This window comes from Oncorhynchus nerka, linkage group LG17, assembly GCF_034236695.1.
Source record: "Oncorhynchus nerka isolate Pitt River linkage group LG17, Oner_Uvic_2.0, whole genome shotgun sequence".
Classification (NCBI taxonomy): domain Eukaryota; kingdom Metazoa; phylum Chordata; class Actinopteri; order Salmoniformes; family Salmonidae; genus Oncorhynchus; species Oncorhynchus nerka.
In genome coordinates this window covers 18376468-18404433 of record NC_088412.1, presented here as the reverse complement: position 1 = coordinate 18404433, position 27966 = coordinate 18376468, and the positions used below count along the sequence as shown (strand labels likewise).

The 27966-nt window shown below is 42.2% G+C and overlaps 1 protein-coding gene across 1 annotated transcript in view; it reads left to right on the top strand.

The window, feature by feature from the left end:
• LOC115144816 (RNA-binding Raly-like protein) overlaps window positions 1–27966 on the top strand; it is a 58369-nt gene that overhangs the window by 3297 nt on the left and 27106 nt on the right. The gene's annotated exons all lie outside the window — the stretch shown is intronic.

Sequence of the window (27966 nt, the reverse complement as noted above, 5' to 3'; positions counted from 1 at the left end):
TAACTCCAGGTAAATGTTGCAATTCTTCAGCCGTTCCTAAACCTGCGACCAAAAACAAGCTACATACTGTATGGACAGTACCAAAACATCTAATGATTCTGTCTCTTCAAGCTGAGATGGTTGTATCCTCCATATATACAACATTATATTGGTTGCAAGAATTTTGTATAATAATTGAAATTGAAAAACTCTAAGTTTTGAATCAAGCATTCTTTTGTGTAACAGTTCATAAACCATGTGCCATGGAATCGGCACATTGAAAATCTCTTCCCAACTATTTTGCAATCTATATGGCACAGCTGTAAACGTTTTGGTCCTTAAATGAAACTGCTATACCTTTTTATTTATTACAATTTTCTTCAGCCAATTTTGGTCTTTAAAGGCCGACAGACAAGTTACTTACTTTTTCCCTTCTTCTCTTCCACTTGCCTCTCCCATTTTTGCGGTAATGCTGCAAAAATGTAGGTTCTAATTTTGTGTAGAGCAGACATTTCCATATTTAAATAAAGTCTTACTAGCACCAAAATTCAGCATTTTGACATGACCCTCTGTGACTTCAAGGAAGATTTTAACCCACTCAACCCCAATATTTTCACCATCATTGTTAAACCCTAGTTACTTTGTTTCTTTGAGAAAGTCAATTCTGAAGGTTATTATTTCTTTCAAGTGAATAATGACTCACATACGCTATATATACAAAAGTATGTGGACACCCCTTCAAATGAGTGGATTCGGCTATTTCTGACACACCTGTTGCTGACAGGTGTATAAAATCGAGTACACAGCCATGCATCTCCATAAACAAACATTGGCAATATAATGGCCTTATTGAAGAGCTCAGTGTCTTTCAATGTGGCACCATCATAGGGTGCCACTTTTCCAACAAGTTTTTTTCCCTTTTTTGGGGGGTTGTGTACTTTTTTGCCCCGATTTCAGTTTGTCAAATTTCAACCCTGCTAGAGCTGCCCCGGTTGCCAATCACCATATAAAGTCCACAGAAGAAGAAAACTATGTTTCCCCCCCTTTTTTTTGGTGTGTACTTTTTTGCCCCGAAGTCAGTTCGTCAAATTTCTACCCTGCTAGAGCAGCCCCGGTCAACTGTAAGTGCTGTTATTGTGAAGTGGAAACGTCTAGGGGCAACAACGTCTCAGTCTCGAAGTGACAGGCCACACAAGCTCACAGAATGGGACTGCTGAGTGGTGAAGAGCGTAGCACATAAAAGTCGTCTGTCCTCGGTTGCAACACTTACTATCGAGTTCCAAACTGCCTCTGGAAGCAACATCAGCACAATTACTACTTGTTGGGAGCTTCATGAAATGGGTTTCCATGTCTGAGCGGGCGCACACAAGCCTAAGATCACCCTGCGTAATACCAAGCTGTGGCTGAAGTGGTGTAAATCTTGCCCCCATTGGACTCTGGAGCAGTGGAAACACATTCTCTGGAGTGATGAATCACGCTTCACCATCTGGCAGTCCTAAAGACGAATCTGGGTTTGGTGGATCAAATCAAATGTATTTATATAGCCCTTCTTACATCAGCTGATAACTCAAAGTGCTGTACAGAAACCCAGCCTAAAACCCCAATCAGCAAGCAATGCAGGTGTAGAAGCACGGTGGCTAGGAAAAACTCCCTAGAAAGGCCAAAACCTAGGAAGAAACCTAGAGAGGAACCAGGCTATAAGGGGTGGCTAATCCTCTTCTGGCTGTGCCGGGTGGAGATTATAACAGAACATGGCCAAGATGTTCAAATGTTCATAAATGTGTTCATAAACCAGCATGGTCAAATAATAATCATCACAGTAGTTGTCGAGAGTGCAACAAGTCAGTACCTCAGGAGTAAATGTCAGTTGGCTTTTCATAGCCGATCATTAAGAGTATCTCTACCACTCCTGCTGTCTCTAGGGAGTTGAAAATAGCAGGTCTGGGACAAGTAGCACGTCCGGTGAACAGGTCAGGGTTCCATAGCCGCAGGCAGAACAATTGAAACTGGAGCAGCACGGCCAGGTGGACTGCGGACAGCAAGGAGTCATCATGCCAGGTAGTCCTGAGGCATGGTCCTAGGGCTCAGATCCTCCGAGAGAAAGAAAGAAAGAATTAGAGAGAGCATACTTAAATTCACACAGGACACCGGATAAGACAGGAGAAGTACTCCAGATATAACAGACTGACCCTAGCCCCCTGACACATAAACTACTGCAGCAGAAATACTGGAGGCTAAGACAGGAGGGGTCAGGAAACACTGTGGCCCCATCCGATGATACCCCCGGACAGGGTCAAACAGGCAGGATATAACCCCACCCACTTTGCCAAAGCACAGCCCCTACACCACTAGAGGGATATCTTCAACCACCAACTTATCATCCTGAGACAAGGCCGAGTATAGCCCACAAAGATCTCCGCCACGGCACAACCCAAGGGGGGGTTGTGGGGATGCCAGGAGAAAGCTACCTGCCACAATGCATAGTGCCACCTGTAAAGTTTTTCATGGTTCGGGCTAGACCCCTTAGTTCCAGTGAAGGGACATTTTAACGCTACAGCATAAAGTTCCTTCACTGGAACTAAGGGGTCTAGCCCGAACATTCTAGACGATTCTGTACTTCCAACTTTGTGGAACAGTTTCTGGAAGGTCCTTTGCTGTTTGAGCATGACAATGCCCCCATGCGCAAAGCGAGGTCCATACAGAAATAGTTTGTCAAAATCAGCCTGCACAGAGCCCTGACCTCAACCCCATCAAACAACTTTGGGATGAATTGGAACATTGACTGCGAGCCGGGCCTAATCGCCCAACATCAGTGCCCGACCTCACTAATGCTCTTGTGGCTGAATGGAAGCAAGTCCCCGCAGCAATGTTCCAACATCTAGAGGAATACCTTCCCAGAAGAGTGAAGGCTGTTATAGCAGCAAAGGGGGGACCAACTCCATTTTAATGCCCATGATTCTGGAATGAGATGTTCGACGAGCAGGTGTCCACATACTTTTGTTAATGTAGTATACATCTGTTCCTTGTTTAATTATGGTGAAACTATTCCTTTTAAAATATTTTTTTCAAAAGGAACATTGAACATCTATCTAATAATTAAATCATAGTGTAAAAGCAGGTGAGCTCGTTTTGGGCATTTGCTGGTGTTTTGTATTGGAGAACTGAGTGGGCAACACTCCATTGAAGTGTTATCTGTGAAATAATTGCTGGAGTAGAGAACACACGATTTTGTGTGACTCAAAACGGGGAAAATTCTACAAACTTGGTTCTATTTTTGACTCTTGACGTGCTGCAAGTCCTGCCTCTCCCATCTCCTCATTGGTTTTTAGGAGCATATACCCACATGGGCGATTGAAAGATGAACTGAGGATCACACTACAATCCAGTTGGTGGTGGTAATGTACCTTGAAGTTGGTTGCCTTCCACAGAAGAAGAAGAAGAAATTACTATGTTTTCCCATTTTATTTTTTTGGTGTGTACTTTTTCAGCCAATTGGTAGCTACAGTCTTGTCCCATCGCTGCAACTTCCCTATGGAGATGCGAAGGTCGAGAGCCATGCGTCCCTCGAAACACGACCATGCCAAGCCACACTGCTCACTTAACCTGGAAGCCAGCCACCCCCATGTGTCAGAAGTAGCACAGTACGGTCAGCGTGCATGCGCCCGGCCTAACACAAGGATTGGACAAGGACATCCCGGCCGGCCAAACCCCCCCCCCCTAACCCGGACGATGCTGGGCCAATTGTGCGCCACCTCATGGATGTCCCAGACACAGCCAGCTGCGACACAGCCTGGGATCGAACCCAGGTCTGTAGTGATGCCTCTAGCACTGCGATGCAGTGCCTTAGACCGCTGTGCCACTCAGAAGGCCCTAGGTTTCCCCTTTTATCTGTGAAATAAATGTCGGAGCAGAGAACACATGATTTTGTGTGACTAAAAATGGGTCAAAATTCTACAAAGATCCAGAAAAAAGGACCTTGTGCATTTCAGGTAAAATAACTACCTGCGTCTGGTGTGGATGGACAAAATCAACATGGGTGCGATGGCGCATGAGGGTACCTGGTGTAGTCAGCCTGTTACAGAGAGCGCGTTGTTTTGAGAGCGGAGAGGAGCAGGGAGGAAGAGCATCTTTATTCTATTTTCCCCTACTGTATTGTACCATATTCATTGATTATGCGTTAGTACAATAGCTTTGGTCCAGTTTTTCTTAAGTACTCTTAAATTGTTGCTAGTGTTATTACTAAATGATCCTCTAAATTACACATGTTGCTTTTGCTTACATAGTGAATAAAGTCAATGTAGATAGATTGTTAGCTAGAGTTTCTGCTTGCTGGTAGCTCCTTGACTTCATAAATCTTAGTAAAATCACTTGTGATGTCTAGTGGAGGCCATATGCAGCCAAAATTAACTTTATTTCTCATTATTTCAATTCACAAGATAGAATGATCGCGCAACGCTTCAGCCTTCAAAAATGTAACCTCTGCAATTCATGAGCTTGGACGCTGTCATTGGACGTGATGAAACGTGAGCTCAGTGTAGCAGCTTTCATTGATTTCAAAGGAAGCAGTCCCTCAACTGCTGATGTCTGACGGCAATGCCGGACACCTGAAGACTATAGCGTAGCAGTGCCGTAACATGTCAACCCCTTTACCCATAGATAAACATTTTAACAATTAAACATTTTTGTGAAGCTTTCAGTTGCCTCACCCTGTTGCACACAACACACTTCCATTCCCCCTGTTAGAAGGGGATTCATGGCTGATTTAAGATGAAATCGTCAACCCTGTTACGGTCAACCTTGTTACTTTATTTAGAACTTAGTATGCACTTACTGTAGTTAGTTTTTAACCATTTGAGATGGGAAAACTTGATTTTTATGAAGTTGAATGTGCTCTTTATGGCAGAATGTTAAACTGAGGTGAAATCCTTTAAAAAAATGTGTTCCACCAATTTGGTGCCTTTTGAGTGTAACGACCCCATAACCCATAGTGAAAGAACCATCTCCCAATTATGTCTAGACTTAGACAATGTATAATTAGTTTAAAACATGGCTGTTCTTATTTGAGGAAATGAGAGCCTCTGTCATTTCTCAATAGCAGTAGCAGTTTGTTGTTATTAAAGCAGTAGTTACCACAGTGTTATTGTTGTGGTATTCACTGTTGCTACACTACACGATTGGCCTTGCTGAATGTGACTCCATAATCTGTCTGGACACCCCAGGAGCAGGAGCAGCTGCTGCAGAGGAATGCCTTTGTCAGAATGATTCAATAAATCCCAGCCCACAGCTGGTTTATACTAGGTCTAACGACGTGTTTAAAGTGACGATCCTAAAGTTTGCATCTAAACACAGCTAGCCAACTGCTACCATTGCTGTTGCTACTGCTGTTGCTACTGCTGTTGCTGCTACTGTGGTTATTGCTGTTGCTACTACTGTTGCTACTGCAGTTGTTTCTACAGCTACTGTTGCTACTGCTGTTGCTGCTACTGTTGCTACTGCAGTTGTTGCTTCTACTATGGTTGCTGCGACTGTTGCTACTGCAGTTGTTGCTTCTGCTCAGGTCGCTGCTACTGTTGTTGCTACTGTCGTTGCTACTGCAGTTGTTCCTACTGTTGCTCCTACTGTTGCTTCTGCTATGGTTGCTGCTACTGTTGCTACTGCAGTTGTTGCTACTGCAGTTGTTCCTACTGTTGCTTCTGCTATGTTTGCTGCTACTGTTGCTACTGCAGTTGTTGCTTGTCATATGGTTGCTGCTACTGTTGCTAATGCAGTTGTTCCTATTGTTGCTGCTACTGTTGCTACTGCTATTGCAGTTGTTGCTTCTGCTGCTTCTGTTGCTGCTGCTATGCATGCTACTGCTATGGTTGCTGCTACTGTTGCTCCTGCAGTTGTTGCTTGTCATATGGTTGCTGCTACTGTTGCTACTGAAGTTGTTGCTTATCATATGGTTGCTGCTACTGTTGCTACTGCTATTGCAGTTGTTGCTTCTGCTGCTGCTATGCATGCTACCACTATGGTTGCTGCTACTGTTGCTCCTGCAGTTGTTGCTTGTCATATGGTTGCTGCTACTGAAGTTGTTGCTTGTCATATGGTTGCTGCTACTGTTGCTAATGCAGTTGTTCCTATTGTTGCTGCGACTGTTGCTACTGCTATTGCAGTTGTTGCTGCTTCTGTTGCTGCTGCTATGCATGCTACTGCTATGGTTGCTGCTACTGTTGCTCCTGCAGTTGTTGCTTCTGCTATGGCTGCTACTACTGTTGCTACTGCAGTTGTTGCTTCTGCTCAGGTCACTGCTACTGTTGTTGCTACTGTTGCTACTGCAGTTGTTCCTACTGTTGCTCCTACTGTTGCTTCTGCTCAGGTCGCTGCTACTGTTGCTACTGCAGTTGTTCCTACTGTTGCTACTTCAGTTGTTGCTTCTGCTATGGTTGTTATGGTTTCTGCTACTGTTGCTGTTACGGCCCGGCTACACTATAGCCATAAGTGCGTCAGGCATTGCCGTCAGCTGTTGAAGAAATGCTTCCTTTGAAATCAATGAAAGCTGCTTCACTGCCTGCGTTGCGTCACTGTCCAAGCTCATTAATCGCAGAGGTTCCATTGTTGATGGCTGGCGCGCACGTTAATTCTATCTTGTGAATTGAAATAATGAGAAATAAAGTATATTTTGGTTGCATATGGTCTCCTCTAGACAACACTGGTTATTTTACTAACATTTATTAAGTCAAGTATAGCAGCTTTCGTTGATTTCAAAGGAACCATTCCTTCAACGGCTGATGTCTGACAGCAACGCTGGACGCCTGATGGCTGTAGTGTAGCAGGGCCATTATAGTGGAGCTGAAGTGTTATAGTGGAGCTGAAGAGTTGCTGCTGCTGGAAAAACCAACATAAATTAAACTTATCACTATCGCTGCAAGCAGACAAAGGATTAGGGTGGTTTTGAAAATGTGATTATTCTTTGAAACTGTTATGGTGACCTATGCAGACCTAATTCCAGCCCCACAATAGCAGCCTCTACTCTTACGATTAAAATCTGATCCTCTCTGGATGTTTTGTTGGCCTGTAAGGCTGGTTTAAAACAGCCATGCTACTGTGCACTATTATTTGGTGCAATGTCTCCACGTTTACATTTTTGGTTCTTGTAATGGGGCATAGTTAGTTTTCATTAGATGGGAGGAGAGACAACAGGCAGAGAAGAGCAGGCTGAGTGAGGCATGGACGCCCATACAGCTGCTGGGCGATGCAGTACAGTACTCCCTCCGTTTCTCTATTCCTCTCTCCCTGTTCGTCAGCACCTTGGCTCCCCTCATCCTCTCCTCCCCCTCCTCCTCCTCCCTTCTCCTTCTCCTACCTACCTACATGCACCTCTACCACACTCCACTAAAATCCAGGTAGCAGGTAATAGACCCTATCAGATATTTATGTAGTTGGTGCTGTATGTTAACAATTATAAACTGGGTGTTTCGAATGCTGATTGGCTGAAAGCCGTGGTATATCAGACCGTATACCACTGTTCCTAGGCCGTCATTGAAAATAAGAATTTGTTCTTAACTGACTTGCCTAGTAAAATAAAGGTAAAATAAAATTTTAAAAAATGGGTATGACAAAACATGTATTTGTACTGTTCTAATTGCATTTGTAACCAGCTTATAATAGCAATAAGGCACCTCGGGGGTTTGTGGTATATGGCCAATATACCAAGACTATGGGCTGTATCCAGGCACTCCGTGTTGCGTCGTGCATAAAAAACAGCCCTTAGCCGTGGTGTATTGGCCATATACAACATCCCCCCGTGCCTTATTGCTTAAATATACATGGGTTCTAACTTGAAAAATTATTTGTTAGTTTACAATTGCACAATTTATGCTACCTGCATATAAAAACCAGGAAGACTGCCGGAAATGCCCGAACGCAAGATTGTAATTTTGATGACTCACATGCTGACCACACTGCTTGCGTCGCAAAATAAAAGTACACATACATGTTATTCAATCATTGCATCCACACTGCTCGTGCGCGCCAACGAGTGTCTGCGTTGCCAAGTGCTAAAATAGAAGTCAGTTCTATTTGTGATGATGAACGGGGTTCAAGTCCTGCCTCTCCCATCTCCTCATTGGTTTATAGAAGCATATACCCACGTGCCATCTCCTCATTGGTTATACCCACGTGGGTGATTGAAAGATGAACTGAGGTCTTTCGGTCAGTTGTGGTAAGACACCATATTTTGAAAGTTAGATGCCAATCGCCATATAAAGTCCAAAGAAGAAAAAGTCTGGAAGGAGGAGAGATGACTAGAAACGGTTGACTGTCTAAGGTGTGGATTAATTGTCGGAGTGGAGGACCTTGTTATTTTACCTGAAATGCACAACTGAACGTTTATGTCCCAGGACAAATTAGCCCCCAAAGGCCCTTCTGCTAACTTGCTAGACCCGGTCTGCTAACTGCTAGCTTGCTTCCCCCGGTCTGCTAGCTTGCTAGCCCTGGTAAGCTAACTGCTAGCTTGCTAGCCCCGGTCTGCTAACTACTAGCTCGTTAGCTCCGGCCTACTAACTGCTAGCTTATTAGCCCCGGCCTGCTAACTGTCTGAATCACCGTATCTCCAGCCAGCCCAACCACTCACTGGACCCATATGATCACTTGGCTACGCATGCTTCTCTATAATATCAATATGCCTCTCCATTACTGTCCTGGTTAGTGATTACTGTCTAATTTCACTGTAGAGCCTCTGCCCTGCTCAATATGCCTTAACCAACCATGTTGTTCCACCTCCTACATATGCGATGACATCACCTGGTTTAAACGTCTCTAGAGACTATACATCATTACTCAATGCCTAGGTTTACCTCCAATGTACTCACATCCTACCGTACCTTTGTCTGTAACCTATGCCTTGAATCTATGCTATCGTGCCCAGAAACCTGCTCCTTTTACTCTCTGTTCCCAACGTTAGATGGCTAGTTCGTATATCCTTTAGCCGTACCCTTATCCTACTTCTCCTCTGTTCCTCTGGTGATGTAAAGGTTAATCCAGGCCCTGCAGTCCCTAGCTCCACTCCCACTCCACAGGTGCTCTCATTTGTTGACTTTTGTAACTGTAAAAGCCTTGGTTTCATGCTTGTGAACATTAGAAGCCTACTCGGTAAGTTTGTTTTACTCACTGCTTTAGCACACTCTGCCAACCCGGATGTCCTAGCCGTGTCTGAATCCTGGCTTAGGAAGACCACCAAAACCCCTGAAATCTCCATCCCTAACTATAAAATTTTCCGCCAAGGGGGCGGAGTTGCAATCTACTGCAGAGATACAGTTCTGTCTTACTATCCAGGTCTGTACCCAAACAATTCGAGCTTCTACTTCAAAAATTCTCTCACTGTTGCTGCTTACTATAGACCACCCTCGACACCATATGTGAATTGATTGCCCCGCATCTATCTTCTGAGCTCGTGCTACTAGGTGACCTAAACTGGGACATGCTTAACACCCCGACCATCATACAATCTAAGCTTGATGCCCTCAATCTCACACAAATGATCAATGAACCTACCAGGTACAACCCCAAATCCGTAAACATGGACACCCTCATAGACTAACTAACTCGCCCTCCAAATACACCTCTGCTGTTTTCAATCAAGATCTCAGAGATCACTGCCTCATTGCCTGCATCCGTAATGGCTTTGCGATCAAACGACCACCCCTCATCACTGTCAAACGCTCCCTAAAACACTTCTGCTAGCAGGCCTTTCTAATCGACCTGGCCGGGGTATCCTGGAATGACATTGACCTTATCCCGTCAGTAGAGGATGCATGGTTATTCTTTAAAAGTGCCTTCCTCACCATCTTAAATAAGCATGCCCCATTCAAAATATGTAGAACTAGGTATAGATATAGTCCTTGGTTCACTCCAGACCAGTCTGCCCTTGACCAGCACAAAAACATCCTGTGGCGTTCTACATTAGCATCGAATAGCCCCCGTGATATGCAACTTTTCAGGGAAGTTAGCAACAAATATACACAGGCAGTTAGGAAAGCTAAGGCTAGCTTTTTCAAACAGAAATTTGCATCCTGTAGTACAAACTCAAATAAGTTCTGGGACACTGCAAAGTCCATGGAGAATATGAGTACCTCCTCCCAGCTGCTCACTGCTCTGAGGCTAGGAAACACTGTTACCACCGATAAATCCACTATAATTGAGAATTTCAATAAGCATTTCTCTACCGCTGGCCATGCTTTCGACCTGGCTACCCCTACCCTGGTCAACTGCCCTGCACCCTCCACAGCAACCCGCCCAAGCCCCCACCATTTCTCCTTCACCCAAATCCAGATAGCTGATGTTCTGAAAGAGCTGCAAAATTTGGACCCCTACAAATCAGCAGGGCTAGACAATCTGGACCCTCTCTTTCTAAAATGATCTGCCAAAATTGTTGCAACCCCTATTACTAGCCTGTTCAACCACTCTTTCGTATCATCTGAGATTCTCAAAGATAGGAAAGCTGCCGCTGTCATTCCCCTCTTCAAAGGGGGTGACACTCTAGACCCAAACTGCTACAGACCTATATCTATCCTATACTGTCTTTCTAAGGTATTTGAAAGCCAAGTTAACAAACAGATTACCGACCATTTTGAATCCCACCATACCTTCTCCGCTATACAATCTGGATTCAGAGCTGGTCATCGGTACACCTCAGCCACTCTCAAGGTCCTAAATTATATCATAACCGCCATCGATAACAGACAATACTGTGCAGCCGTATTCATTGACTTGGCCAAGGCTTTCGACTCATTTCGACTCATTCATCACAACACTCTTATCGGCAGACTCAACAGCCTTGGTTCCTCCAATAACTGCCTCGCCTGGTTCACCAACTACTTCTCTGAGTTCAGTGTGTCAAATCGAAGGGCCTGTTGTCGGGACCTCTGGCAGTCTCTATGGGGGTGCTACAGGGTTCAATTCTTGGGCCGACTCTCTTCTCTGTATACATTAATGATGTCGCTTTTGCTGCTGGTGATTCTCTGATCCACCTCTACACAGATGACACCATTCTGTATACTTCTGGCCCTTCTTTGGACACTGTGTTAACTAACCTCCAGACGTGCTTCAATGCCATTACAACTCTCCTTCCGTGGCCTCCAACTGCTCTTAAATGCAAGTAGAGCTAAATGCATGCTCTTCAACCAATCGCTGCCCGCCCGTCCAGCATCACTACTCTGGATGATTCTGACTTAGAATATGTGGACAACTACAAATACCTAGGTGTCTGGTTAGACTGTAAACTCTACTTCCAGACTCACATTAAGCATCTCCAATCCAAAATTAAATCTAGAATCGGCTTCCTATTTTGCAACAAAGCATCCTTCACTCATGCTGCCAAACATACCCTCATAAAACTGACCATCCACCGATCCTCGATTTCGGCCATGTCATTTACAAAATGGCCTTCAACACTACTCAGCAAATTGGATGCAGTCTATCACAGTGCCATCCGTTTTGTCACCAACGCCCCATATACTACCCACCACTATGACCTGTACGCTCTCGTTGGCTGGCCCTCTCTTCATACTTGTTGCCAAACCCACTGGCTCCAGGTCATCTACAAGTCTCTGCCTCTGCTACTTAAAGCCCCGCCTTGTCTCAGCTCACTGTTCACCATAGCAGCACCCACCCACAGCACGCACTCCAGCAGGTGTATTTCACTGGTCACCCCCAAAGCCAATTTCTCCATTGGCCCCCTCTCCTTCCAGTTCTCTGCTGCCAATGGCTGGAACGAACTGCAAAAATCACTGAAGCTGGAGACTCTTATCTCCCTCACTAACTTTAAGCACCAGCTGTCAGAGAAGCTCACAGATCACTGCACCTGTACATAGCCCAACTGTAAATACCCCATCCAATCTACCTCATCCCCATACTGTATTTATTTATTTATCTTGCACCTTTGCACCCCAGTATATCTACTTGCACATTCATCTTTTGCACATCTGTCACTCCAGTGTTTAATTTGCTATATTGTAATTACCTCGCCACCATGGCCTATGTATTGCCCTTAACCCCCTTATATTACCTCATTTGCACTCACTGTATATAGACTTTTTGATAAAAAATTCTCCTGTATTATCGACTATGTTTTGTTTATTCCATGTGTAACTCTGTGTTGTATGTGTCGAATTGCTATGCTTTATTGGCCGGGTCGCAGTTGCAAATGAGAATTTGTTCTCAACTAGCCCACCTGGTTAAATAAAGGTTAAATAAAAATAAATAAAATATATTGGTTTATATAATTTGTTTTGATATTTCAACCTGCGTGTCGTGATCACGTTTGGTGTGGGGGTATGGTGTCACACGGTAAGCCTACTGTAGTCTACTATACATGGTAAGCTTGTGCTCACCAAGTTCTACTAGTTTTAGTATGGAAAACGGCTGGGAGGGTGTTTCTACAATATTCACATCATATTGATACAATTACAATATCAATAGAATACAAATCTAATTTCGTCATTTACATTGAGTGAAAAATGTATTTGAGTGAACATTATCAAGCCAGCAGCAGATGAAAGTGAATTCTCTCTTCCCACTATCGCCGGTTTTAGCTTGCGGCTATCATTGTCTAGCTGACTAGCTTTAGGATATTTACTAGTCCATACCAGTGACAAATGTGGCTATGTTATCAACAAGTGGCAATACACAAACAATCTAGCTAACTAGATTTGCCAGCTAGAAAGAAACAGCCACAAAATAATTCAGAATCAGAGGAACAGTAAAGCTAGCTATAGCAAGCTAACGTTAGCTGATGCCTCTTCAACAAGAAGCAACTGTGACAACATTGATCCTAAGATCAAAAAGTAAACTTTCCCATAGAAAAAAATCCACAATCCAACCCTCCCAGATTCGTGATCAGATCAATGACCAAAGCGTTGCATTTCAATTTAGCCCGCAGGCAGGCTCTATTAGAAATTCCCATGGCGCCACAGACACCATCCAACCAGCCACTCACAAACACACATAGAGACAGCCAGCGGCTCCCAAAAGACAACTCATGAGGCAAGCTCCAGAAATACATTTTCCGATTGAGCAAAATCCACAATTCACACCTCTAAAGAAAACCTGGATCCTTTCTCCTAAATGCCACCAAGTCCATGATCGACCGAATACATGGCCAAAGCTTCGAATGTTGCTTTAGTCCGCCATCCACACACATAGCTAGACACACACACAGTTTCGGCCCCAGCCAGAAGCCTCTATAGAGAAACATTAACCTCCATCGCGACCAAAGCTACTATTTTCCTATAGGCTTGTTCTGCAGTGCATTCGTAAAGTATTCGGTATTCTATTTATGTTTCATCAGACCAGAGGACATTTCTCAAAAAAGTACGATCTTTGTCCCCATGTGCAGTTGTAAACCGTAGTCTGGCTTTTTTATGGCGGTTTTGGAGCAGTGGCTTCTTCCTTGCTGAGCGGCCTTTCAGGTTATGTCGATATAGGACTCGTTTTACTGTGGATATAGATACTTTTGTACATGTTTCCTCCAGCATCTTCACAAGGTCATTTGCTGTTGTTCTGGAATTGATTTGCACTTTTCACACCAAAGTACGTTAATCTCTAGGAGACAGAACGCGTCTCCTTCCTGAGCGGTATGACGGCTGCATGGTCCCATAGTGTTTATACTTGCGTACTATTGTTTGTGCAGATGAACATGGTAACATTCTTGCTCGCAAGGATGAACCAGACTTGTGGAGGTCTACAATGTTTTTCTCATGTCTTGGCTGATTTTAATTTTTTTTCCCATGATGTCAAGCAAAGAGGCACTGAGTTCGATAGGCCTTGAAATACATCCACAGGCACACCTCCAATTGACTCAAATTATGTCAATTAACCTATCAGAAGCTTCTAAAGCCATGGAATTTGGAATTTTCCAAGCTGTTTAAAGGCACAGTCAACTTAGTGTATGTAAACTTCTGACCCACTGGAATTGTGATATAGTGAATTATAAGTGAAATAATCTGTCTGCAAACAATTGTTGGAAAAAATTACTTGTGTCTTGCACACAGTAGATGTCCTAACCGACCTGCCAAAACTATAGTTTGTTAACAAGAAATTTGTGGAGTGGTTGAAAAACAAGTTTTAATGACTCCAACCTAAATGCATGTAAACTTCCGACTTCAACTGTAGAATTGTTCTTCCACTTCGACATTGTAGAGTATTTTGTGTAGATCGATGACCAAAAAACAAACAATTAAATCCATTTGAATCCCACTTTTTAACACAACAAAATGGGGGAAAAGTCAAGCGGTGTGAATACTTTCTGAAGGCACTGTACATTTATATTGTGTTTAACCTGTATTGTGTTTAACCTGTATGGTGTTTAACCTGTGTACACACACACACACACACACACACACACACACACACACACACACACACACACACACACACACACACACACACACACACACACACACACTTACTGTTTCCAGCAGAATTTACATTTTAGTGAAGCAGAACAATGCCTGGGGAAAGATATTATACACATTTAGTTAATTTAGTCGCATTCAGTTGATAACCATGATATATTTTTACCATCTTCGGTTATGTTAGGTGCCTGGAATGTGTGTCTGGTGTTTTTTGCCCTGCAACAGTCTGGTCTCACGCCTCATCTCTTCTGTTCCTCAGATAAACTCATCAGAGAGTTGGTGTTTCAACTTTCTGTCTGCATTTTTCATATTTTACATAGAGGCTTTCAAAGAAAGACAGTTTGCATCCATATTCATAAGTTTGACACATTAGTTCAGAAGCAAAGATGAGAGGACTTGGTCTCCCATGTGACTTGGCTGGACTGTTTTTTGCTGTTGGGGCTGTTTTTGTGTGTTTTTTTCCTTGTTTATGTTTGTATGTGTGTGTGTATGAATGTACGATTGGATATAATGTATTGGACATAACCCCAAGGCTGTTTGGATCAGTCATCTGTCTATATTATTACACCATGCTAGTTGTGAATGACACACATACATCCTCTATTACAACGACCTTGGCATGCTCGTTTTCTACCTCTCTGCACCCGCCAATGCTACTCTCCTCTAAGTGTATTCCTGTAACCATCCTCCCCAGACACCAGCTTTCCACTTCATCACATTTGATTTATTTCAATTTTTTTATTTCATTTTTAATTTAACCTTTATTGTGACATGGAGTTGTCATGACGTTGCCCTCTGAGTACAGCGAGCACCATCCCCCGCTCTCTGCTTATACAACCAGACTGCTGTGGTCAGAGGTCGTAAATTCCTGAGAAGACCTCATGGACACACAGTATTAGAGAGAGGGTAAACTTTCACAGAGGACAAAGGAAATCGTTCCACCTCACAGAACGTGAGGTACGAACAAATTTCATGTTCCAGAGAAAGTGTAAAAGATCGGTGAAGAATCCAGCTACGAACTGGTCCGTTTGTCACAACTTGGGAAGCTCAAGAGAGACTGTGTGGCCACATTACCATAACGCTGTTTATATAATAGCCTCAGATATGAGGTTTTACATCTAATTGTTGTATAAGATGAATGAGTGAGGATGATTGTGGACTGTTTAATGAAGAAAAATACAATTCCCTTTTGATTTGAACTAAATCAGAGGACCGCCCCTGAGCCCAGTTAGGGTCAGACATCCTGGGACAGCCATCTTCTGCCATTCTGAATAAAACCCAACTTTGAGAAATTATCACCAGACCAAGCTTACCTCAATCACGAGAGGGCTAAAGGTGTAGACCATTGCTGAGTCTTTTTAACCATACCACGTGGTTAAACTGTTAGACTATCGATACCGACAGAATGAGAACAAGTCTTTGATACTAATTACTAGTCTGCAGCTAGGAATTTGGCATCATTGAACGCGAAGAAAGACAACCGCCAAAACATCCATTCTATAACGAATATCATTTTGAACTATCCCCTCTAACCAAGACAGAGAGAGAGACGGACAATTCTACAAAAGAAAGACTTTTCACTAGCGATCAAGACGACACACTGAGCGTAAATATATATATTGATTGCAATTGTTCCCGAAAGAGTGAGCGTTCATGTGTAAAGGATTAGCATTTTAATTGTTATAATTAACTCTGTAGGGACTTCTTAGTCGACCCCCCATTGCCCCTTTGTCTAACAAGCTGCCATGCCGGTTCAGCCCACTAGGGCACATTCTATCATTTCATGTAACCATATTTACTGTTTGTTTATGCATTTCTGTGAATTACTTAGTTAGTAATAAATAAATGATTTAAGACAATTGATGTATGGATGACTCATAGTGAAGACTGGATTCATGCAGATAACCAACAATTTACGATGTTTAGAATGAAACTAACGTGAGGTAAAATAAATAAATCATTAATCAGAAGACTATTGATCAGATATGAAAGTATCTGAAAGGTTATATTGGGAAATTATAACTTTGTAATCTGAATACTTTCCTTGGTGCCCCAACTTCCTAGTTAATTACAGTTACATGATTATTCAGTTTAATCTAGTAACTAATTACAGAGAATCTTTGATAAAAACAAAGTCTTTAGTTTAATGATAGTAAAGACACGACAGAGTCATGCTGAGACCATGTTCTCTTTTACAGATGAGCCCTGTATACACATCAATACACTCTATACACATCAATATTCACATAATGTCAAGTGGCAGCTATGTGATCAATACAATTTGATGAACTGTGTCATGTTAACACTGTAGGACAGTGTTTCCCACAGGGCTATTTCACTATTCAGGCTACTGTATCAATCAATCAATCAGTCATTTGTTCATGCCATCACACAGCATACGAAACATGCATGCTTTGAAATGCAATCAAGCATTTTAGTTTTAAAATTAAATAACAAAGGGAGCTTTGAATAATTAGCCCCAAACAATAAATAAACCGCAATTCACAAATGCATGCAACTGTTTTTAGTCTGCTATTATAAAGGCTTTATATATATTTATTGTTAGAACAGACTCTCTGGTAGACTTATTTATCAGTCCAAAGTTTGGACACACCTACTCATTCCAGGGTTTTTCTTTATTTTTACAATGTTCTACATTGTAGAATAATAGTGAGGACATAAACTATTAAACATATGGAATCATATAGTATCCAAAAAAGTGTTAAACAAATCAAAATATATTTCATTTTTGAGATTCTTCAAAGTAGCCACCCTTTGCCTTGATGACAGCTTTGCACACTCTTGGAATTCTCTCAACCATCTTCATGAGGTAGTTACCTGGAATGCATTTACATTAATAGGTGTGCCTTATTAAATGTTCATTTCTGGAATTTCTTTCCTTCTTAATGCGTTTGGGCAAATCAGTTGTGTTGTAACACGGTATAGAGACGATAGCCCTATTTGGTAAAAGACCAAGTCCATATTATGCCAAGAACAGCTCAAATAAGCAAAGAGAAACAATAGTGTCACGGCCGTCAAAAGAAGAGGACCAAAGTGCAGCGTTGTGAGCGTACATTTCTCTTTTTATTTAAAATGTCGCCAACAAAACAAGAAACGAAAAACAACCGTGAAGCTTACAGGGCTAAGTGCCACTAACAAAGATAACTACCCACACTGAAAGGAGGGAAAAAGGGCTACCTAAGTATGATTCCCAATCAGAGACAACGATAGGCAGCTGTCCCTGATTGAGAACCATACCCGGCAGAAACATAGAAAACAAAACATAGAAACACATCACACCCTGACCTAACCAAATAGAGAAATAAAACGGACCTCTAAGGTCAGGGCGTGACAAATAGTCCATCATTACTTTAAGACATGAAGGTCAAGTGCTATGATGAAACTGGCTCTCATGAGGACCGCCACTGGAAAGGAAGACTCAGAGTTACCTGCAGAGGATAAGTTCATTAGAAATAACTGCATCTCAGATTGCAGACCAAATAAATTCTTCACAGATTTCAAGTAACAGACCCATCTCAACATCAACTGTTCAGAGGAGACTGCGTGAATCAGGCCTTCATGGTCGAATTGCTGCAAAGAAACCACACCAATAATAAGAAGAGCCTTGCTTGGGTCAAGAACCTTGAGCAATGGGCATTAGACCAGTACAAATCTGTCCTTTGGTCTGAGTTTTTTGGATCCAACTGCCGTGTCTTTGTGAGACAGAGTAGGTGAACGGATGATTTCCGCATATGTGGTTCCGATCGTGAAGCAGGAGGAGGAGGAGGTGAGATGGTGTGGGGTTGCTTTGCTGGTGATACTGTCTGTGATTTATTTAGAATTCAAGGCACACTTAACCAGCATGGCTACTACAGCATTCTGCAGCGATACGCCATCCCATCTGGTTTGCACTTAGTGGGACTATAATTTGTTTTTCAACAGGACAATGACCCAAAACACACCTCCAGGCTGTGTAAAGGCTATTTGACCAAGAATGAGTGATGGAGTGCTGCATCAGATGACCTGGCCTCCACAATCACCCGACCACAACCCAATTGAGATGGTTTGGGAAGAGTTGGACCATGGAGTGAAGGAAAACCAGCCAACAAGTGCTCAGCATATGTGGGAACTCCTTCAAGACGGTTAGAAAAGCATTCCTCATGAAGCTGTTTGAGAGAATGCCAAGAGTGTGCCAAGCTGTCATCAAGGCAAAGGGTGGCTACTTTGAAGAATCTAAAATATATTTGGATTTGTTTAACACTTCTTTGGTTACTACATGATTCCATATGTATTATTTCATGAGTAGGCGTGTCTACACTTTTGACTGGTACTCTACATGTTTCACGTAAAGAGAGCAAGGGTTGAGGGAATAGGGAATGTTTTTCCTAAACAAATTAGGGATTTCAGTAACATAAGTTTTCAGTCAGAAACAAGTAAGAAACTAATTGGCTGAAATGCTTCAGCACGGACAGAGCAATAAATACTTGCTGTGCTGTGGTGCCTTTTCACAGCAGTAGGGAGAAGAGCGAGATAACGTGCGCCAGTCACACAGGCACTCGCTGTCATTTTTTTAACACAGTATGACCATCTGGCTTTTTTTGACTCATTTGTGTGTCTTAATTATTTAATCAAACAGTGTGCTTAAAGCATCAGACAAGCTCAGTGCATATAGTTGATTTTATTAAACACACAGGGTGTGTTTGTCTATCTATGGAAAAATAACTTTAAACATTTCGACCAATCGATTGGTTGAAAGAACAGGAACAGATTTTTTTTAGTCGGGGATAGCCCTAGTTTCTCAACTCCGGTCCTCGAGTACCCCCAACAGTACACATTTTTGTCATGGCCCCGGACAAGCACACCTGATTCAACTTGTCAACTAATCACCAAGCCCTTGACAAGTTGAATCCGGTGTTTTTGTCTTTGGCAACAACTAAAATGCGTTTTGTTGGAGGTACTGGAGGACCGGAGTTAGGAAACCCTGTTGTAGGAGATAATACCCAGATCGCTGCAGAACACCCAGTAGTCTGATTGTGTTATGTATTAGGCATTGGTCTCCTTGTCTCAGAGAACCTCCATCTTATCCCAGTTAGATCTTCCATAACACCCAACCCCTCTCAGGAGGGACACTATACTAGAGCTCAACAACTAGTGTATTCCTCTTTATACACTGTCTCCCTGTATTTTAGTGAGTGCATTAAAAACACAATTCCAATACCTTTCCTGTGGCTTTGGCCCTCGTCTCCTCATAATCCTCAATCCCAGTCACGTAGTGCCATTTCCTCCATAAACACTGACTCCAAATCAAAAGGCAAGCATGAACCCAGGAAACTGATGCATGTTTCATAGGAACACCTATTGAGGCCAGAAGAATGGAAAGCAATGGGAGAAATCCACATACTGAGTAGAGTTCTATTGCTGCAAATGTTGATCATTATCTCTGTTGTGACTTGTGACTGCTTTCTCTCTCTCAGGGAACTGAGAAATACAAATCAAATCAAATTGTATTAGTCACATGCGCCAAATACCACAGGTGTTTCACCTTACAGTGAAACGCTTACTTACGAGCCCTAACCAACAATGCAGTTAAAAAAAAATATATATATATAGAGGAGGAATATATATATATAAATAAATTACGAATAAGAAATATAAGTAACAAGTAATTAAAGAGCAGCAGTAAAATAACAATAGTGAGACTATATACAGGGGGGTACCGGTACAGAGTCAATGTGCGGGGGCAACGGTTAGTCGAGATAATTGAGGTAATATGTACATGTAGGTAGAGTTATTAATGTGACTATGCATAGATGATAACAACAAAGAGTAGCAGAGGTGTAAAAGAGGGGGCGGGGGGGGGGGTCTGGAGTCTATGGCTGGAGTATTTGACAATTTTTAGGGCCTTCCTCTGACACTGCCTGGTATAGAGTTCCTGGATGGCAGGAAGCTTTGCCCCAGTGATGTGCTGGGCGGTACGCACTACCCTCTGTAGTGCCTTGCGGCCGGAGGCCGGGCAGTTGCGATACCAGGCATGATGCAACCAGTTGCTCTCGATGGTGCAGCAGTAAAACCTTTTGGGGATCTGAGGATCCATGCCATCTTTTCAGTCTCCTGAGGGGAAATAGGTTTTGTCGTGCCCTCTTCATGACTGTCTTGGTGTGCTTGGACCATGTTAGTTTGTTGGTGATGTGGACACCAAGGAACTTGAAGCTCTCAACCTGCTCCACTGCAACCTTGTCGATGAGAATGGGGGCGTGCTCGGTCCTCTTTTTCCTGTAGTCCACAATCATCCCCTTTGTTTTGATCACATTGAGGGAGAGGTTGTTGTCCTGGCACCATACAGTACTTATACAGAGGTTTTGTGGATGGAGGAGAAAAGACAGTTATCTGAGTTGTAAACTATATAGCACTGTACCCAATAGTTATGGTTGTGTTTGTCTGAGCTAGGGGGAAACAGTGCCTATAGAGTGCTTATTTGGCACAGAGGTAGCTATGTGCTGTCTGTGGATTGTGCAGCTTAAGGGTTCGCCACAGAAATGAGGCCAATTTTCTCTCCTTCCCTCCTAGAATAACTCACTCTAGCTGGGCAATCTACTGTCCCCTCCTTCAGCTTGGCTCTGAGTCGTCTAGGAAGGTTGAATGATTGTACTCTAATGGCTTCAATACACATACTCCAGCAATTACCAGAGTGAAGTTTATATTTCTAACCTCTTGAAACTAGGGGGCACTATTTTCATTTTTGGAAAAATAACGTTCCCAAAGTAAACGGGCTATTTCTCAGGACCAGATAATAGAATATGCATATAATTGACAGCTTATGATAGAAAACACTCTAAAGTTTCCAAAACTGTAAAAATATTGTCTGTGAGTATAACAGAACTGATATTGCAGGTGAAAGCCTGATAAAAATACAATTAGGAAGTGACTCTTATTTAGAAACCTCTGCGTTCCTATGCATCCCTAATTGAGCAGTGAAAGGGATATCAACCAGATTCCTTTTTCTATGGCTTCCCTAATGTGTCTAGTGTCACAAGACATAGTTTCAGGCTTTTATTTTGAAAAATGAGCGTGAGTGACAACATTGCGTCAGTGGTCAGCTGGTGGCTCTCAGAGTGATTTGTGCGTAATAGACAAATGCGGCCATTGTTTCTCTCGCTCCTACTAAGAAGCCAACTGACCCGGTTGATATATTATCTAATAGATATTTGAAAAACACCTTGAGGATTGATTATAAAAAACGTTTGCCATGTTTCTGTCGATATTATGGATCTAATTTGGAATATTTTTCGGCGTTGTCGTGACCGCAGTTTCCGGTGGATTTCTCAACCAAACGTGAAGAACAAACGGAGGTATTTCGGCTATAAAAATAATCTTTATGGAACAAAATTAACATTTGCTGTCTAACTGGGAGTCTCGTCAGTGAAAACATCCGAAGATCATCAAAGGTAAACGGTTAATTTGATTGCTTTTCTGATTTTCGTGACCAAGCTTCCTGCTGCTAGCTGGGCTGGACATAATGCTATGCTAGGCTATCGATAAACTTACACAAATGCTTGTCTTGCTTTGGCTGTAAAGCATAATTTCAAAATCTGAGATGACACAGTGATTAACAAAAGGCTAAACTATGTTTCACTATATTTCACTTGTGATTTCATAAATATGAATATTTTCTAGTAATATTTTTTGTTGCGTTATGCTAATTAGTGTCAGTTGATGACAATTCTCCCGGATCCGGGATGGGTAGTTCCAAGATTAATGTATGATTTGACAGACACGCTTTTTCTTTACAATACTGATTAATCTGTGTCAGAGATTACACATTTGACTTGTGACCATTGTACTGGATAAACCTAAGCAGTGATGATAACCCAAGATTCCAAACCGACGATAACCCAAGATCTCAGCACCGTGGATTCCAAACCGATGATAACCCTAGATCTCACCACTGTGGATTCCAAACCGATGATAACCCAAGATCTCACCACTGTGGATTCCAAATAGATGATAACCCAAGATCTTACCACCGTGGATTCCAAACCCATAATAACCCAACATCTCACCACCGTGGATTCAAAACTGATGATAACCCAAGATCTCAGCACGGTGGATTCCAAACCGATGATGAGCCAAGATCTCACCACCGGAAGACACAAAAATAATGAGTAGTCATTTGTCTGTGGAACTTGTTTCCAATGTCGGAAAGAGAAATGTCAAACCATATCTGTCGCAAATATCTCTTTGCTCTCTTAATATCCCCATCCATCAAGGTTTAATCTCTTTGGTAAATGTTTGTAGTTGTCTTTGTATAGCTCTGGCTTATCTTTGACTGTGATGTAGTGCTTTCCATATCCCTCGTCTTGCACTGGAGCCATCTGACTAAAGAGCTGTCCAGATGGGAGCCAAAACTTGTTGCCTGCAATGGATCTCTTCCCTTCTATCCTCTGGAAATCACACACAATACAGTTTGTCATAATGCAATTACTCTAAAGGGCCTCTGTTCCCTGATTCCACCACCACACTGATCCTGAACACGGGGGCCCGACAGGGGTGCGTGCTCAGCCCCCTCCTGTACTCCCTGTTCACACATGACTGTGTGGCCATGCACGACTCCAACTCAATCATCAAGTTTGCTGATGACAACAGTGGTAGGCCTGATAAGCAACAACAAACTTCTCTTTGCTTATTTGAACTGTTCTTGCCATAATATGGACTTGGTCTTTTACCAAATAGGGCTATCTTCTGTATACCACCCCTACCCTGTCACAATACCACTGATTGGCTCAAACGCATTTAGAAGGAATGAAATTCTGCAAATTAACTTTTAACAAGGCACACCTGTTAATTGAAATGCATTCCAGGTGACTACCTCATGAAGCTGTTTGAGAGAATGTCAATAGTATGCAAAGCTGTTATCAAGGCTAATGGTGGCTACCTTGAATAATCTAAAATGCTAATTTTGATTTGTTATATTTTGATTTGTTTAACACCTTTTTGGATACTATATGATTCCATATGTTTAATAGTTTTGATTTCCTCACTAATATTCTACAATGTAGAAAAGAGTAAAAATAAAGAAAAACCCTGGAATGAGTGGGTGTGTCCAAACTTTTGACTGGTACTGTGTATATATAGTGTGTGTGTGTGTGTGTGTGTATGTACATACAGTTGAAGTCAGACGTTTACATACACCTTAGCCAAATACATTTAAACTCAGTTTTTCACAATTCCTGTCCTGACATTTAATCCTAGTAAAATATTCCCTTTCTTAGGTCAGTTAGGATCACCACTTTATTTAAAGAATGTGAAATGTCAGAATAATAGTAGAGAGAGTGATTTATTTCAGCTTTTATTTATTTCATCACATTCCCAGTGAGTCAGAAGTTTACCTACACTATATTAGTATTTGGCAGCATTGCCTTTAAATTGTTTCACTTGGGTCAAACATTTCGGGTAGCCTTCCACAAGCTTCCCACAATAAGTTGGGTGAATTTTGGCCCATTCCTCCTGACAGAGCTGGTGTAACTGAGTCAGGTTTGTAGGCATCCTTGCTCGCACACACTTTTTCAGTTCTGCCCACACATTTTCTATAGGATTGAGGTCAGGGCTTTGTGATGGCCACTCCAATATCTTTAGTTTGTTGTCCTTAAGCCATTTTGCCACAACTTTGGAAGTATGCTTGGGGTCATTGTCCATTTGGAAGACCCATTTGCCACCAAGCTTTAACTTTCTGACTGATGTCTTGAGATGTTGCTTCAATATAGCCACAAAGCACATGATGCTGCCACCCCCATGCTTCACGGATGGGATGGTGCTCTTTGGTTTGCCAGCCTCCCCCTTTTTCCACCAAACATAATGATGGTCATTATGGCCAAACAGTTCTATTTTTATTTCATCAGACCAGAGGATATTTCTAAAAAAAATACGATCTTTGTCCCCATGTGCATTTTCAAACCCTAGTGTGGCTTTTTCATGGCGGTTTTGGGGAAGTGGCTTCTTCCTTGCTGAGCGGCCTTTCAGGTTATGTCGATATAGGACTCGTTTACTGTGGATATAGATACCTTTGTACTTGTTTCCCCCAGCATCTTCACAAGGTCCTCTGTTGTTGTTCTGGGATTGATTTGCACTTTTCGCACCAAAGTATTTTCATCTCTAGGAGACAGAATGCGTCTCCTTCCTGAGCGGTATGACGGTCCCATGGTGTTTATACTTGCGTACTATTGTTTGTACAGATGAACGTGGTACCTTTAGGCTTTTGAAAATTGCTCCCAAGGATGAACCAAACTTATGGAGGTCTATAATTTATTTTCAGAGGTCTTGGCAGATTTCTTTTGATTTCCCCATGGTGTCAAGCAAAGAGGCGCTGAGTTTGAAGGTAGGCCTTGAAATACATCCATAGCCTATCCATACATCCATAACCAATCAGAAGCTTCTAAAGCCATGACATAATTTTCTGGAATTTTCCAAGCTGTTTAAAGGTACAGTCAACTTAGTGTGTTTTCTTTTTGACCCACTGGAATTGTGATAGAGTGAATTTTAAGTGAAATAATCTGTCTGTAAACAATTGTTGGAAAAATTACTTGTGTCATGCAGAAAGTAGATGTTCTAACCGACTAAAGAAATTGTGGAGTGGTTGAAAAACAAGTTTTAATGACTCCAACCTAAGTGTATGTATACTTCCGACTTCAACTGTATATATGTGTATGAATATATGTGTGCATATATATATAAATAAAATATAAACACACACACACATATATACAGTGCCTTGTGAAAGTATTCGGCCCCCTTGAACTTTGCAACCTTTTGCCACATTTCAGGCTTCAAACATAAAGATATAAAACTGTATTTTTTTGTGAAGAATCAACAACAAGTGGGACACAATCATGAAGTGGAACGACATTTATTGGATATTTCAAACTTTTTTTTAAATCAAAAACTGAAAAATTGGGCGTGCAAAATTATTCAGCCCCCTTAAGTTAATACTTTGTAGCGCCACCTTTTGCTGCGATTACAGCTGTAAGTCGTTTGGGGTATGTCTCTATCAGTTTTACACATCGAGAGACTGAATTTTTTTCCCCATTCCTCCTTGCAAAACAGCTCGAGCTCAGTGAGGTTGGATGGAGAGCATTTGTGAACAGCAGTTTTCAGTTCTTTCCACAGATTCTCGATTGGATTCAGGTCTGGACTTTGACTTGGCCATTCTAACACCTGGATATGTTTATTTTTTAACCATTCCATTGTAGATTTTGCTTTATGTTTTGGATCATTGTCTTGTTGGAAGACAAATCTCCGTCCCAGTCTCAGGTCTTTTGCAGACTCCATCAGGTTTTCTGCCAGAATGGTCCTGTATTTGGCTCCATCCATCTTCCCATCAATTTTAACCATCTTCCCTGTCCCTGCTGAAGAAAAGCAGGCCCAAACCATGATGCTGCCACCACCATGTTTGACAGTGGGGATGGTGTGTTCAGGGTGATGAGCTGTGTTGCTTTTATGCCAAACATAACGTTTTGCATTGTTGCCAAAAAGTTCAATTTTGGTTTCATCTGACCAGAGCACCTTTTTCCACATGTTTTGTGTGTCTCCCAAGTGGCTTGTGGCAAACTTTAAACAACACTTTTTATGGATATCTTTAAGAAATGGCTTTCTTCTTGCCACTCTTCCATAAAGGCCAGATTTGTGCAATATACGACTGATTGTTGTCCTATGGACAGAGTGTCCCACCTCAGCTGTAGATCTCTGCAGTTCATCCAGAGTGATCATGGGCCTCTTGGCTGCATCTCTGATCAGTCTTCTCCTTGTATGAGCTGAACGTTTAGAGGGACGGCCAGGTCTTGGTAGATTTGCAGTGGTCTGATACTCCTTCCATTTCAATATTATCGCTTGCACAGTGCTCCTTGGGATGTTTAAAGCTTGGGAAATCTTTTTGTATCCAAATCCGGCTTTAAACTTCTTCACAACAGTATCTCGGACCTGCCTGGTGTGTTCCTTGTTCTTCATGATGCTCTCTGCGCTTTTAACGGACCTCTGAGACTATCACAGTGCAGGTGCATTTATACGGAGACTTGATTACACATAGGTGGATTGTATTTATCATCATTAGTCATTTAGGTCAACATTGGATCATTCAGAGATCCTCACTGACCTTCTGGAGAGAGTTTGCTGCACTGAAAGTAAAGGGACTGAATAATTTTGCACGCCCAATTTTTCAGTTTTTGATTTGTTAAAAAAGTTTGAAATATCCAATAAATGTTGTTCCACTTCATGATTGTGTCCCACTTGTTGTTGATTCTTCACAAAAAAATACAGTTTTATATCTTTATGTTTGAAGCCTGAAATGTGGCAAAAGGTCGCAAAGTTCAAGGGGGCCGAATACTTTCGCAAGGCACTGTATATATATATATATATATATTTATATATAAAACATACACAGTACCAATCAAAATTTCTGTACTGTATAGGAGCGGTCACCTGTCCAGAGTTCGAGCCTCAGTGTGAGGAAGTGGTACTCGCCAAATCACGAGGAAGTGGTATTCGCCAAATCACGAGGAAGTGGTATTCGCCAAATCACGAGGAAGTGGTACTCGCCAAATCGGGAGGAAGTGGGGGGGCTGCCTTAATTGAAGTCCCGGTCATCAGGACCTGGGGAGCAGTTCTTGTTGGGGTTAACTGCCTTGCTCAAGGGCAGAACGGCAGATTGTTCCACCTTGCCGGCTCGGTGATTCGAACAAGAGACATTATAAGACACCAATTATTGGGAGAACAATACTGTGTGGTTCCTTTTATTCTCTGAAAGAACATTGGATGCAGAACGTGCATACAGACAAGGCAAACACCTAGGCTGTCACAATAGACAGCCATTCCACGTTTCATATTGCACATTTACAATAATGGGTAGAAAAGAAAAGAGATTGCTCACTATGCAGCCATTCAGAGAGGTCTGTGTTTGCCACTGGCCTTTCAAAGCTATAGAGAGCTGCCCTTTAGCTTTAACTCAGATCAAGTGCAACATCCACTTAATCTGAGTTACAGCCTAACTCCCCAGCCCTAGAAAAGTAATTAGAGCCTGTCTTTAAAGAGCAGCCCAGTGGAGATGGAGAAACAATACCGAGCTCAGAGGATATATAGGATGTTTTAGAGTAAAAGTCCCTCCACTGTTGTTTTGATCACGGTGTGCCTTATAAACCCATAAACTCACCCTATGTTTTACACCTTCGACTGAGCAGTGGAGGGAGGCTAGTATTTCTAAGGACTGAGTCCTGTTGAGCAGCACATGAGCTCCTTTTTTGAACATTTATTTATCTGGGTAACCTCATTGAGATCAAATCTATTTTCTCAAGCAACACCTGGCGCAAACCAAGACCGCAGCAGGGGGAACAATGTTTCACTGGAGTGGAACCACCTCTCCCTTCTTCCTGTGTGTGATCGATGGATGACACCCTTGAGTGTGTAATTTTGTTTGTTTTTAACAGGGATGCAGGTTTTGGCTGTATTGAAACTCAGACAGCATCATGGAATTCACAGCAGGTTGAGGGCCTAAGAGCATCTAGAACCAAACTTGTTTAAAGAGAGATTTTAATTGCTGAACAGTGGAAAG